The sequence below is a fragment of the Athene noctua genome, chromosome 12, assembly GCF_965140245.1.
Source record: "Athene noctua chromosome 12, bAthNoc1.hap1.1, whole genome shotgun sequence".
Classification (NCBI taxonomy): Eukaryota; Metazoa; Chordata; class Aves; order Strigiformes; family Strigidae; genus Athene; species Athene noctua.
This window is the reverse complement of record NC_134048.1, coordinates 23,330,839-23,342,883: the sequence shown is the minus strand read 5'-3', so window position 1 is coordinate 23,342,883 and position 12,045 is coordinate 23,330,839. Positions and strand designations below refer to the sequence as shown.

General features: G+C 54.7%; 1 protein-coding gene across 6 annotated transcripts in view; it reads right to left on the bottom strand.

The window, feature by feature from the left end:
* The window catches only part of ARHGAP26 (Rho GTPase activating protein 26), a 146,493-nt gene that overhangs the window by 19,723 nt on the left and 114,725 nt on the right, over positions 1-12,045 (bottom strand). The window lies entirely within an intron of this gene.

The following is a 12,045-nucleotide window of genomic DNA, read 5'->3' as shown; positions in this document are numbered from 1 at the left end:
TGGAAATAATCTCTGCTCCTCTTGAACACAAAGCCAACCCCATGTCTAACATACAAAATGCAACGCGCCCCTGGAGACGTCTGCCTAAACCCCCCTGCCTGGCCCGGCGCAGAGAAACACCCCTGGGCCCTCCGGCAGGTGACTGGAGCAGGACGGTCGCTTTCCCCGCTGCAGGATCTGCCTTTTTGTTGTAGAAATTTGGCATTTTCCCGTTCCCCAGGGCCCAGCCCAGCCCACAGTGCCGCCAAGTGCCCTTCAAGCCATGCTCATGGTGAGCCTCTGCAGCAAACTCATTTCTTTTCCTGGCACAGAACCTGACACCTCATTTTTGCTGCGTTGTCCCCAATCTTGCTGTTGTCACCTTTTAATATTTCCTGTGACTCCAGACAGAAGAGGAAACAATTACATTTGGGGTAACTTCACCCTGATCCGCATCAAATGGCACAGGCTGACTTTCTGCTGCTGAAAGCAGCTTCAGAGCCGAGAATCCTCTGTCCCTCCAGACAAAATTATGTGCAGATCAGTTATCAGGGGTGTCCCCAGGGCTCTTCCCCATTTCCACAAGCAACGCGGCAGCACGTCGCATCTCTGATAGGAGACAGAAAAGATGCAAACCCTGGCCAGCTGCACGAGGAGGTACCGAGGGAAGGAAAGGCAGAATAGTTGTGTGTCGTGACACTGCCTGGAAAGCAACGCTTCGAGCAGCAATTTCCCCGGGGTGACCCGGGGTTGGGGACCACCCAGGGCACCTCTCGCGCCAGCTCCGTCCATCCCACTCCCCTGGGACCACAAATGCCAAGTGTAAAGCCCCCGGTCCCAGCATACGACCGCAGCCGGGAACAGGTCTGCTCGTCTTAAAAAGAAATGTAGATAAGGCTTTTCCAGAGGAGCTATGATTACAAGATTTTACCTAATCCCTAAAAAATGCCATTTTTTGTTTGGCAGTCAGAAGATCCGCCCCTCGCGGCTGGCCTTTGCAATTAAAACCCAGACTAGGCCAAAGCTCAGCGTTCTGGGGTCTGGGCCGAGCTTTGCGAGGCTGCACAGAGCAGGGCTGGCGGGAGAGGCGGCTCTCCAGCCCCACCAGTTCCCAGCTGTGTGTCACCAAACGGTGCCCAGCACAGGCCGGGCGCTCAGGGCTTCACCCCCCGGCCACGGGCAGCAGAGGACCCGTGGTGGCAGAGGAGAGGCCCGCTGGGGGGGCCCCGACCCGAGCGCAGGGCCCCGACAACGCCTCTCCCAGCTCTTGGCTCTCGCCGGAGCCGCGGTGGCTCCTGGCCAGCCGGACACAATGCGGTGGAAGGAAGAAGAAACAGCTTTGTTTTGCCCAAAGCCTCGCAATTAATCAAGTTCCGATTTCCTCGGTCCGGCTTTACCTACCCAAAACGTACCAGGCAGTTTTCTATCGCCATGTAAGAGTCCAGGCACCCTGTGCCCACCACAAAGCTTTTTTTATATTTTTGTATGAACAGAGAGAACTAGAAAATGAGGCTAAAGTAAAAACAAATGTCTTTACTACAGCAAGACCCGCTCGGCTGGCGTTAGGAGTTCAATGCAACCCCCTGAGCAGGTTGGCAGCCCCATCCCTGCCAGCTGCTGCCCCCAGGACACCCTCCTGGGCACCAGCTCTCCCACCCAGGAGGAAGAGGATCCCTCTGAGCACAAACTACCCCATTTTTACAGCAACACACGTCAATAAAAAAAAAAACCAGTGCGTTTTCCTGGGTTTTTTCCATATTAAAAGCAGGGCAGAATATTGGGGTGGGGGTAGAGCGGGTGAGAATCCAGGTTCCTTAGGGACAGGAGTACTTGATTTATGAGAAAATTTCTTAAACAGAAGTCCCAGAGATGCCGTTTCAGAGAGACATTCTCAAAGTGGCTGACGGGAAGGCAGGATGAGGGTGGGACCCGCTCCTGCGCCTTCTGCACCTCTAATTGCTGTTATTCTTCAGGAATATAAACAACACGAGCAAAAGGAAAGAAAGAGAGCCATGAAAGCCTCTGCAAAACAAGGGCAAGTGACAAAAGGGAGAGGAACTGCAGAGGTCATGCAGGTTAAGGGCTCATTTCTGACACAGCACAACCCCTCTGGACGGCGGATGGACGGGCAGGCGCTGCCTGCTCTCTCCTGCCTGATGGTCTCTGTACGGTTTTACGTTAACCTATATTTCTTTTTCTTTTTAGGAGCACTGCCGGGTTCCTATCTCCTGAACCTCTTTCATCCTTCTGAAATAGGCAACGTACTTATAGGGAAAATACAGCTTGAAACCATGAAACGCATCAGTTCTGCACCTCATCTACACCGTTTGATAACAGGGGAGGGATTATTTCAGAAATACTCTGACCTGTAAGCCTGACCTCTGAGAAACGCTGGTGCTCAGAGGGAAACAAGCTCAAAAGTTCCCTGGCAGGTCCATGCTTGGAGGCTCCTCCACACCCTGGCACTGCCACGGTCCCCACACGCTGCCAAGGGGAACCAGCTGCTGCCCGAACCCAGAGCTGCTCTCAGACCAGTCACCTGTGACCAGTTACACCCCAGGGAGGGCTTTAGTTGGCTGAAGAGGAATAAAAACCTCAAAGGGGCTCGGCTGCACATGGACCTCCCCTCCCTCCAGGGGTGAGCACTGCCCGCTCCTCCGCACCCGGCGCTGGCCCCGGGGATGCGGAAGGTGGAGAGGACACGGCCCGGCTCTGACGGGGGTCCCACCTCGGGCACGCGGCTGTACCGGTAAGAAAAGCCAGCTGGGCTTCAACCTGGGCGCATCGGAAAGGGGGAGATGAAATCCTGCGCTGCTGTTCACAGAGTGGCCGTTCTGGAGCGGGCGAAGCTCAGACCCCAGCACTAAGGGGCTGTGCAGCTCGTGCCAGCACCATTCGTGCAGTCCCAGGAGAAAACAGGATGGGCAGCGAAAGAGGGAGAAGAAGAGGGCAGAAGCATTCGACATGGATATTACCGAGGTTGTATATATAATGTGGCAGCTCCCAAAGCCTTCGCGAGGCCTGGGCCACGCCGAACGGGGCAGCAGCAGCCTGAGAGGAGCCAAAGCTGCCGGCGGGGGCCGTGGCTCCCGGCCGTGCTGCCGCTGCAGCCCGCGGTGCAGACGGGAGCCCCGAGCCTGCCGGCACCGTCCCCGCTTCTGCATGGCGCGGGATGACCTCACGGTGCTGCTTTGGGCACCCAGCAGAAGCATTCTGCTGACAAGGACGGTAAATCTTTTTGCCAAGTCAGCAAGATGTTATCTGGTGAGTGCAACAGTTCGTTATCAACCAACTTCGTTTGCATTTTAAAGGTGTGAAAACTGCAGCAGTGACTAAGGAGCATCTCCCTCACAAGACCAGCTGGTTCCACTTCACCCGACAGCTCATCTAACACCATGTTGGAATTAGTAACCTCAGCTGCAACTGGACACTTTCCTAGCTTGAAACCAAACACTTCTGAGCAGCTGCCATCCCGGCTCTCACTGCTGAATCCGGTGTGATAAAGACGGGATTTACTCAGAGGATGCGAATCCCAGGGCAGGACAGAGGGCACAGGCCAGGCTGCTGCTGCCCGCGGACAAACCGCCTTGGCCTCTCCAACTCTATTTACCCAACAAGACGTTCAATAGAATATATCACAAACACCCGTAAAAAAACCCAAATGAAAGTTCAAAGCGTCTGAGCATTTCCAGCACTTGAACAAGACAGAAATGACAGTATTTTGTGACAGACCCGGAGATGATCACTGACAGTAAGCACAGGTTAACTCTGCGGCCCCGAGAAAGCTCAGCTTTGCCAGGATGTTTTAAAGCACTGTATTTTACAGGAAAATAGATCCAGTCTTGAGGAGAGGTTTCTTCCACTGCACGAGTTAAGCGGGCCTAGAGCCGGGGTGCCAGGACGACCACCGTCTCACCCCTGGAGCAGCACTCCCCGGAGCACTGGCACACATAACCCCTTTGCCGTGCCTTCACCGAGCTCTGCTCCGAGAACCACGCGGCACTGCCTCACAGCCTCTCTGTGCCCAGGAAAAGAAAAGCTGCATATGGCTGTAAAGAGTTCTTAGGCTTTCATAGCCTGCAAGTAACTCCCCAGACATGCTCTCCGTAACAGCCTTCAGGGGGGTCTTTCTATAAATAAAAGAAGTTTATTCTAGCTGCCAACTTCACACGGCATCCAGAAACCAAGAAACTCTCCCCTGAATTCCCAACCAGCACCAGCTTCTGCTGCCCTTTGCACCCGGATAATCTTCCTGCTGACAGTGTAGGGACATGGCTCCTGAAATAAGGATTTGTCCTTACAGGAATGTGGCTAATGAAGCAGGGTACTGTAAAGTTCACATCACTCCTACTACTGACAACTCCACAAAAGTTTTTTTAAAAAAGTCAGGCAAAACTAAACAATTTATTTTTGCTGCAGAGATCTGCATTCTGCACAGGCATGGGGAGCAGAGCTGCTGAATAAGGCTGTGTCATGTTTATGTAGTTATTTTTCAGAGTGGAAAAAGTGACAAATTCTGCAAGGACCCAGCAGCATTTAAAGGTCTAGTTACTTCTGCTAGTGTGCTTTTGCTAATGTGCATCACAGCAGACAAATGCAGAAGACATTTACGCTTTTAAGAGGTTATTTATTAAAAAAAAAAAATACTACCCTGTCCTGTTTGATACACTGATGATGCTACGCTGGTTTCTCTACTGCTAGACATGGATTTGGGATGGCGAGGGACTTCGGAGCAGGGCACTGGGATGGGGCAATGGGGAGAAGGTGCCATCCTTCAAACGGCACATCGTGGCCACTGCTCTGCCCAGGCCCAGTAAGAAGTCGCTGAGGGAGGCTGTTTTGCAAATACATATGACTTGAAATGTCTCTCGTTTTCAGGCAGGGACAGAGAAATGTTGCTCAAGTTTTAAGCGGGATGCCTAACGAAGATTTATTCTGGTCCTGTAAATCAAGAGCACATGGGAATAACCTCTCTTCCTTAGATTAACTGGGTTATTTTTTTCATGACCACTAGACCTTAGATCTGCTCCTCATTTCTTTCCATACGCATGGAGGGCAAGAAATAGCCATACTTGGTCAATGAGAAAATAAAGTAAAATGCAAATAGACACGTGATGGCTAAATCCAAGTTTCCCAAAGCTATTATTTCCCTGAGGGCAGAGTCCCTGGGGTGCAGGAGGTACAGCGAATGGGACACGTCGGGGCTGGGTGCAGGAGTGGGGGCTCAGCCTGTCCCGCAGCCCCCAGCACCTCGGCTCTGGGCGCAGCCTCCCCCGGCCAGGCCCTGCTTCCCCATCACCGGGGAAAAGCCCCGACTTCAAGGGTCTCCACAGCTTCCCCGGGACTGCCAATGGGCTCGGAAGGGTGTGGAGAGTGGGAGACACCGTCACGCACACGCTGGTTGTATCTACGCAATAAATCGGGCAAAAATGGCCAATAATATTTCATTTTGAGGGAGCAACTGATGATATTTTCTCCATCAAGTGATTTTCTTTCCTGCGTTCACTGTTTTGGACTTGGTTTGCACCCATAAAGCAAATCCCAAGGGCAACCGGTAAAGCGTTGACTTTGTCACGGGAGCTGCTCTGTAATGATCACACCGGCACAAAACCAAGCAGACACCGACTGCCACGTGAACTTGTCCTACGTTAAAAGGACATCAAGATTGCCAAGCTGTGTACCCCAAAGCTGAAACAAGTCAGCACCAGAGCACTGGGGAAGCTTTGCCCTTTGGCTGCCCGACGGCAGGGCACGCACCGGGCCCTCCGCACCGCCGGGGGAAAGCAAGAGGCATTAAAGGACAGATCACGTACGCACCAGGGCAGGGAAATGAAGGCTGTAGGGGCCATACGGCAGCTTTCGTTCTGGCATTTCCTTTGCGTGAGGAATCCCAACCTCAGGGGATCCCCTCCAAAGTCGGGGGGCTTCTCGGGGCTTTAGAGAGGCCAAGCAGGTGCAGCAGGGTCATGCCAGGTCAGCCCCGGGCAGAGCCAAGCCTGCCGGTGCCCGAGGTCTGGGCTATTGAATAGCTCAGTCCCTGCTATTTTTAGAGACACCCACTCACACAGCTGACGCTCGAGTCCCACCCCACAGAAAAAAAGGTGCATTTCTGTGCCTGCTCTGCAGAGGTAAAACCTTCTCCTGCAGCTCATCCCACTCTCACGCCACCGGTGAGCCCCGGGCTCGCCCCAGCCCTGCGGCCCCCGGGTGCTGCTGGGTCCGAGCACACACGGGCCTGGCACCCACGGTGCTTCCTCGGGGCGTTAAACCAAAGTCACCTCACACGGGAAAAAGGGGCGAGCATCTGCCAGGAGCACGAGCGAACGCGCCGCGGGGAGCCAGCTCTGCCCACCTGCGGGAAGGTCTCGTCTCTGCAAGCTCAGCCCAGGGCAGCTCGGGAGGCGTGGGGGCAGGCTGAGCTACGGGCAGAGCGCTGCCCGCTCAACCCGCGAGAGGCCGGCGGGGACACGCCGGAGGCAAACAGGCAGGTTGGCACAAATCCCTGCCCGCCGCCGGGGGAGGAACGGCCGGGCGAGCAGAAACGGCCAGGCTCTCCTGGGGCACCCTGCCACCAAGGCAGCCCAGCAACGGCCGGCTTCTGCCTCTGCGAACGCTGCTAAATAAATCTTCCAGCAGAGGCAGAGGGTGTTATAACTTCAGAAATCAGCCTCTAAGGGGGCATTAGAAACCTGTGAGAAGCGACTGCTCAGCTGCTCAGAACCACCCTGGAGTGTGTCATGCTGCGCTGCACTCCAGCAGCGGCGGCGGAGCCGTCCTCCTGCGGCAGCAAAAACTACAAAGGGCTCAGAGCCGCCATGGGGAAACATCACTGCAAAGACGTGGCCAAGGACTTCAAAAAAATAAAAGCGTCCAGCTTTCGTACTCTAGTCCCATTTTCTGGGCAGGAAATAGCAGCCAGCCTGTCTTCCCAACAGCCCCCCGCCGCCCCTCTCCCTGGGAGCCACGGCAGGTCGTCCCATGGCCAGCTGACCGGGGTGTGTGGCTACCACTGAAACAGGGAGCCCGCGGGACCTGGGCAACCGTCCCCAGGGCTAGCTGTGAATCTTGGTGCTCCGCCACCCAGCCCAGCCCTTCCTGGGCGCTTCCGATGCTCCCTCCCCCTTACCCGTAGAGAGAGAAGGCAGAAGGCCCCTGGGTATCGTTTGCACGTTCCTACTCACAAGAGCCCGGGCTGGGAATTTTGGGAGACGCAGCACAAAAATGCAGCTCATCTAGTTACCCTGCTAAACATCAGCCGGCCCCACCCCGCCTTCAAAACAGTCCCACACCACGAGAAATTAATGGGAGAGGAGAAACTGAAACCCTCGCCACTCCATCTACCTCCTCCAGTGACTTTTGGCTGCTGTTTATTTTCCGAACTGCAACACATTATTGCTCAGCTTTGCAAACAGCTGTCACAGCCCGCAGCAAGTCGCAGGCCGGGGGCCAGCCAGCAGCGCCCAGTATCCTACCCAAGAGCTAATTTCAGACTAAGGCATGGCGCTGATTTGAAGCACTAAAAGGTGATTCTAAGGAGGCCGTGGAACACGGCTGCGTTTGCAGCACCCACCTCCGATTTAGGCACTCGGGGCCCTGCAGGCAGCAGAGCTCTTTCAATGATCCAGGGGACCCAGGTGAGACTAACAGAGAAATAAAACAGAGAAGAAAAATTACAAACCCCAAAACTGAGGCGTCGGTTATCCGCAGCCATACGCCCCAGGTCCGAGGCTCCACAGGTACGTGCTGCAGAGCCACCAGAGCAAGGTGCTTTTTTAAAAGGAATTTAAAATTTAAAATCTTTGCCTTTGATGATCACACAGTCTACCTCGAAACTTCCCCCACTTCAGCTGAAGTATGTGTCTATGCTAGAAACACTGCGCTTTCTGCTTCGTGTTTTGCCATGTTTTCTCAGGAAGACATTTTCTGGAAGGGCAGGATAAAGAAACCAGACGCTTATTTAAAAACAAATCCCCCCTCCCTGGGGCTTTGGTGGCCCCGGGCAGGCAGCCCCGCTCCCTCTGCGCCCCGCCGCCCGCAGTGACAGCTCCTGGCACGGGACAGCAGAGTCCTGCTGACTCACCGAGTACAACTCCCGCCCAGAGCGGTTTTTCCATAAAAATAAACCCAGCTCTACTAAATAAATGCATTCCCATAGTAAAACCCCCGATTGGTGGCTGGGAAGGAAGAGCCTTTGCCCTGCAGCAAAACAATTTCCCTCCTGGCTGGTGAAGGACCACGCTGGAGGGAAGGCAAGTGGGAGAAGGACCACGACGCCCATGGTGGGGGGACAGGGACGGGGGCAAGGGCAGGAGGCGGGGGGACCCCGGCCCCGGGACGGGCCGTCGCTGCTGCAACGCTCCTCACAGCCCGGGGCTGGGGGACAACGGCACACGCTCACGGCGGGGATTTAGGAACCGGCTCAGCCGCCCACAGAGCAGACCCCCGGCATACTCAAAGCATTCAGAAGGGAGCTGAGAAGCAAGAAACAAGAGCTCAAACAAATACCTCTAGTTTCAGAGCGTTCGTGGGTTTTAGCATCACACATTGAAAGGCAACCTCTGATCGCACCAGCGCTCACTGCAGCGAAAGGAAAACAAGGAATCCCCCAGACTTGCAGTCCTTAACATCGGTAGTCCCAACACGTCTCCCACTGAGATCCACAGGAGTTATTTCCACAGAACATCAGTTTTCAGCTTAATAAGAGGAACGTTAAAGCCACCCAAGTCCCTTTCCTGCAGTTTCCCCAAGCGTTTTTGCGGAGGGTGAGGAGCTCCCCCAGCTCCCGTGCAGCCAGGAGCTGCCGTGCCCAATGCGAAGCGTCACGTGTGGGGACACCCCACTCGGGCTCTGCCGCGGCTGGAAGGATGGAGGTGGCAGCTCCGAACTCCGCTGCGGCCTGTGGGGAGGAGGCAACCAGCCACGGGGAGTGTGACAGCGTCAGGCACAGCGCCGGCCCGGCCGCTGGCTCCACGGTGGACACGGCTTCGGGGCAACACAACCTCGCAGCTTCCCTGAGCACAGCCCAGAGTTTGGTACCTTGGGACCAGCAGGAAAAAGTGTGTTTTACCCATCAGAGCTGTCACGCTCTGCCTGCTTCGGAGCACCGGGGTCACCGTGCCTGCTGGGGGCAAGAGACGCAGCAAAAGGCACCAAACCTCAGAATGAAGCAGAAGGCCCTAATTAATGAGGCATTTCCCCTGCACCGATATCTCCATCAGCCCGTTTTTTTCAGGGATGCATTTAGCAGAAAACAGGAGTAAGTCAAATTCTGGGCTGGAGTAGTTTTTAATTAATTTACTAACCTTTGCTGTTGTCCTGTTAGGGCAGCAGAGGTCCCTTCCTTGAAGGGAAGGAAACACCGAATCCAGGATTCTTTTGTACTTGTCCTCTTAACGTGTTTCTTGTTCAGAAAGAAATCCCTTTTTCTTTCAAGGAGGAAAGCAGGACTTCCTGGCCTCCGCACACCTGGAATTTTACAGGTCCTCAGCTGCAGGGTTTGAGTTTTGGCGAGCGCTGGCTCCCAGGCTCAGGCAGCTGATCAACTCATGGGAGGCTGCCCCAAAGCCAACCCCTCCTGAACGGGCCCTCGAACAGGATGGCCCTGGTCCATGGCCAAAAAATTACAGAAAATGGTGAAGAATGCAAGAAAAAAGCCCAAAGTCCTGAAGCAGAGCTCAAAGATGGGTCTCGCATCACCGGCAGAGAATTTGGCAGAGTAGTTGAAGGAGCACAAAGGGCAAGGCACCCCAAGACCTTCCCCACTGCCAATTACCTTAATTGTGGGTCCAGTAATTACAGGGGAGCACCAGAGCCCCCTGCACGGCAGTAACAGACACCCCAGACTGAGTGCAGCGTGCGTAGGCCCAAGGCTTCCCGCAAACCCAGATTACTCAGCTGCTTAAAAACCAGAAGCGGCTTTATAGAGACATTATTCGTGTGGTTCTGCAGAGCAGCAACGACAGAGCTGCCAGGATACTGGCACCCTTCAGACAGGGCTGAGGGACAGACCTGCTGCTGGCAGCCCTCCTCACCCTCCTCATCCTCACCACTGCAAACCAACACCCCCCAGAGCGCTTCACCACCTGCCACAGCACCCCAGACCTGCCAAAACCACAGGCACAGACTTGTGCGGGCACACAGGGGCTGACGTGACATCTATACCTACTGTTTAAAAAGAATAAAAGTCAGATGCTTCGTTTCTCGTCGAAAGATTGGGTTAAAGATATTTAAATATTTGGGGTTATACAGAAGAAAATATTTGTTTTGTGGTATTGTTCACCCACCTCAAGGCTCGCTTTTCAACCTTTAGCTCAGCATTGACCAGGAACTTGTGTATTCCTGCGTGTGTAAAAATTACCACATAATCACAGGATTTGAGGGAAAGTACCAAATGCCACAAACGTCGTCAGAGTCACAAGAGCTGCCCTGATAATCACTGTTTCACTTCACAAACTTGTAAAGGCCCCTTAACTGGCGGCAAGCAAATGGTTTTGCTGCCAGTCTGCTCACTGAATTCCTCGGTAACAGCAAGACGCCTCCACTCCCCAAAGCCCCACATAGCTTTAACGGATTTATTCTGCTGAGCTTCTTTATGACTTCCTTTAAAAAAGGAATTATTGGGAAGAGGCAACTCTTGGAATTTGAAAAACTGCAAATTTGGCAAACAATTCCTGTAGGGTCACAGCAAGACTCAGGCTCGCAAACCTTGCTCTATTGTAAGTCGCATCATTTTTTTCCCCCCGTCAAAGGATAAATAAACTAAAAGCATCCTCTGGGGGAATGGTATGAGACCGACTTCCAGAGTTTAACCAACAGTGCGGGCAGGAGATATCGAGGCATCTTTACTCAGTACATAACACACGTCACGCGCAGCCCTGGTTTAGAGGTGTCCTACCTTTTGGATGCTCTATTCTGCCCCCACAACTCTGCCTGCAGGCGATTTTCTGGCAGCACGTAGATCCGCAGGCAGCAGGCAGGCAGGGACCCGAGCCCCACAGCCCTGCTCCCGCAGGCAGCGCCAGGAGAGGCCGAGGAGGGGCCGGGCGGGTCGGGGGCTCACGCAGCTCACGGTTTTAGTGGCAGCGGCGGTGAGGAGCGAGGCAGAGCGGATGGATGGCAGCCAGAGCCTGTCCCCTGTCGCAGGCACGCCAAGGCGGGCAGCAGCGCCGGCTGCCCGCTGGGTACTTACCTACTTACCCTTCTGCCCCTGCAAACTGCTGAGGGCAGGGGCCTGAGCTGTCCCCGCAGGCTGCGCCGCAGCCCCCCCAAACCCCAGCCCCTGCCGCCAGCCAACACAACAGCAACAGGTTTCACCATCTCCACCAGCACCCGCCCTGGCACTCATCCGTTCCGAGCCCTTCGCCATCCTGCTGATAGCCAGGCAAGAATGCCACTGTCTGCTCCCCCGGGGACTGGGGGCTTCTACGGTTGAGTGGGAACTGGAAGTGTTTGGGGCCCGTGGGAGGACGGGAGGGGTGGGAAGGAAGGTCTCCCTCAATTGTGAAGGTCGCCGCGTTGCAGCGAGGCCATAAACTGCCGTGGAGGGAGCAGCGTTCCTGCCGGCCGACCCGCGGGGACAGGCAGGGGCGAGCCGAGGAGCGCTGCGGGGGAAACTGCCTGCGGCTTGCAAGGGCTGCGATGGCTCTTGAAGATCTGAGCAGATCTTCACATGTGCGAGGAGGGGAGGTTCTGTGGGAAAATGCTATCGGGCCCGGCAGAGCCACGGCAGGAAGGAAATTCCCCCAGCAGAGGCGGCCATCGGCGCGAGGGCTCAGCTGTGTCAAGTTCAGGGGACTTCATAAATAACTCAGCCCTCCCCAGGGAGTCATTGCTAAGGTCGCTATTTTTTCCCTTGAACTTTCCAGATGAAGGAAGCAATAGCAGAAGCAATGGCACAGATTTGGCTGGAGATCAACTGTACTGACAGGAGTCATCGAATTTAACTCAGAAGGAAAAAGTCCTTTGTGTTTGCTGGAGTTATCACCAGATGGGTCGAGCAGCTCAAGCGGCAATGCGGAGTTCTGCTCAAAAAATATTCCACATGTGCAAAATAATTAGAGCTGAAAC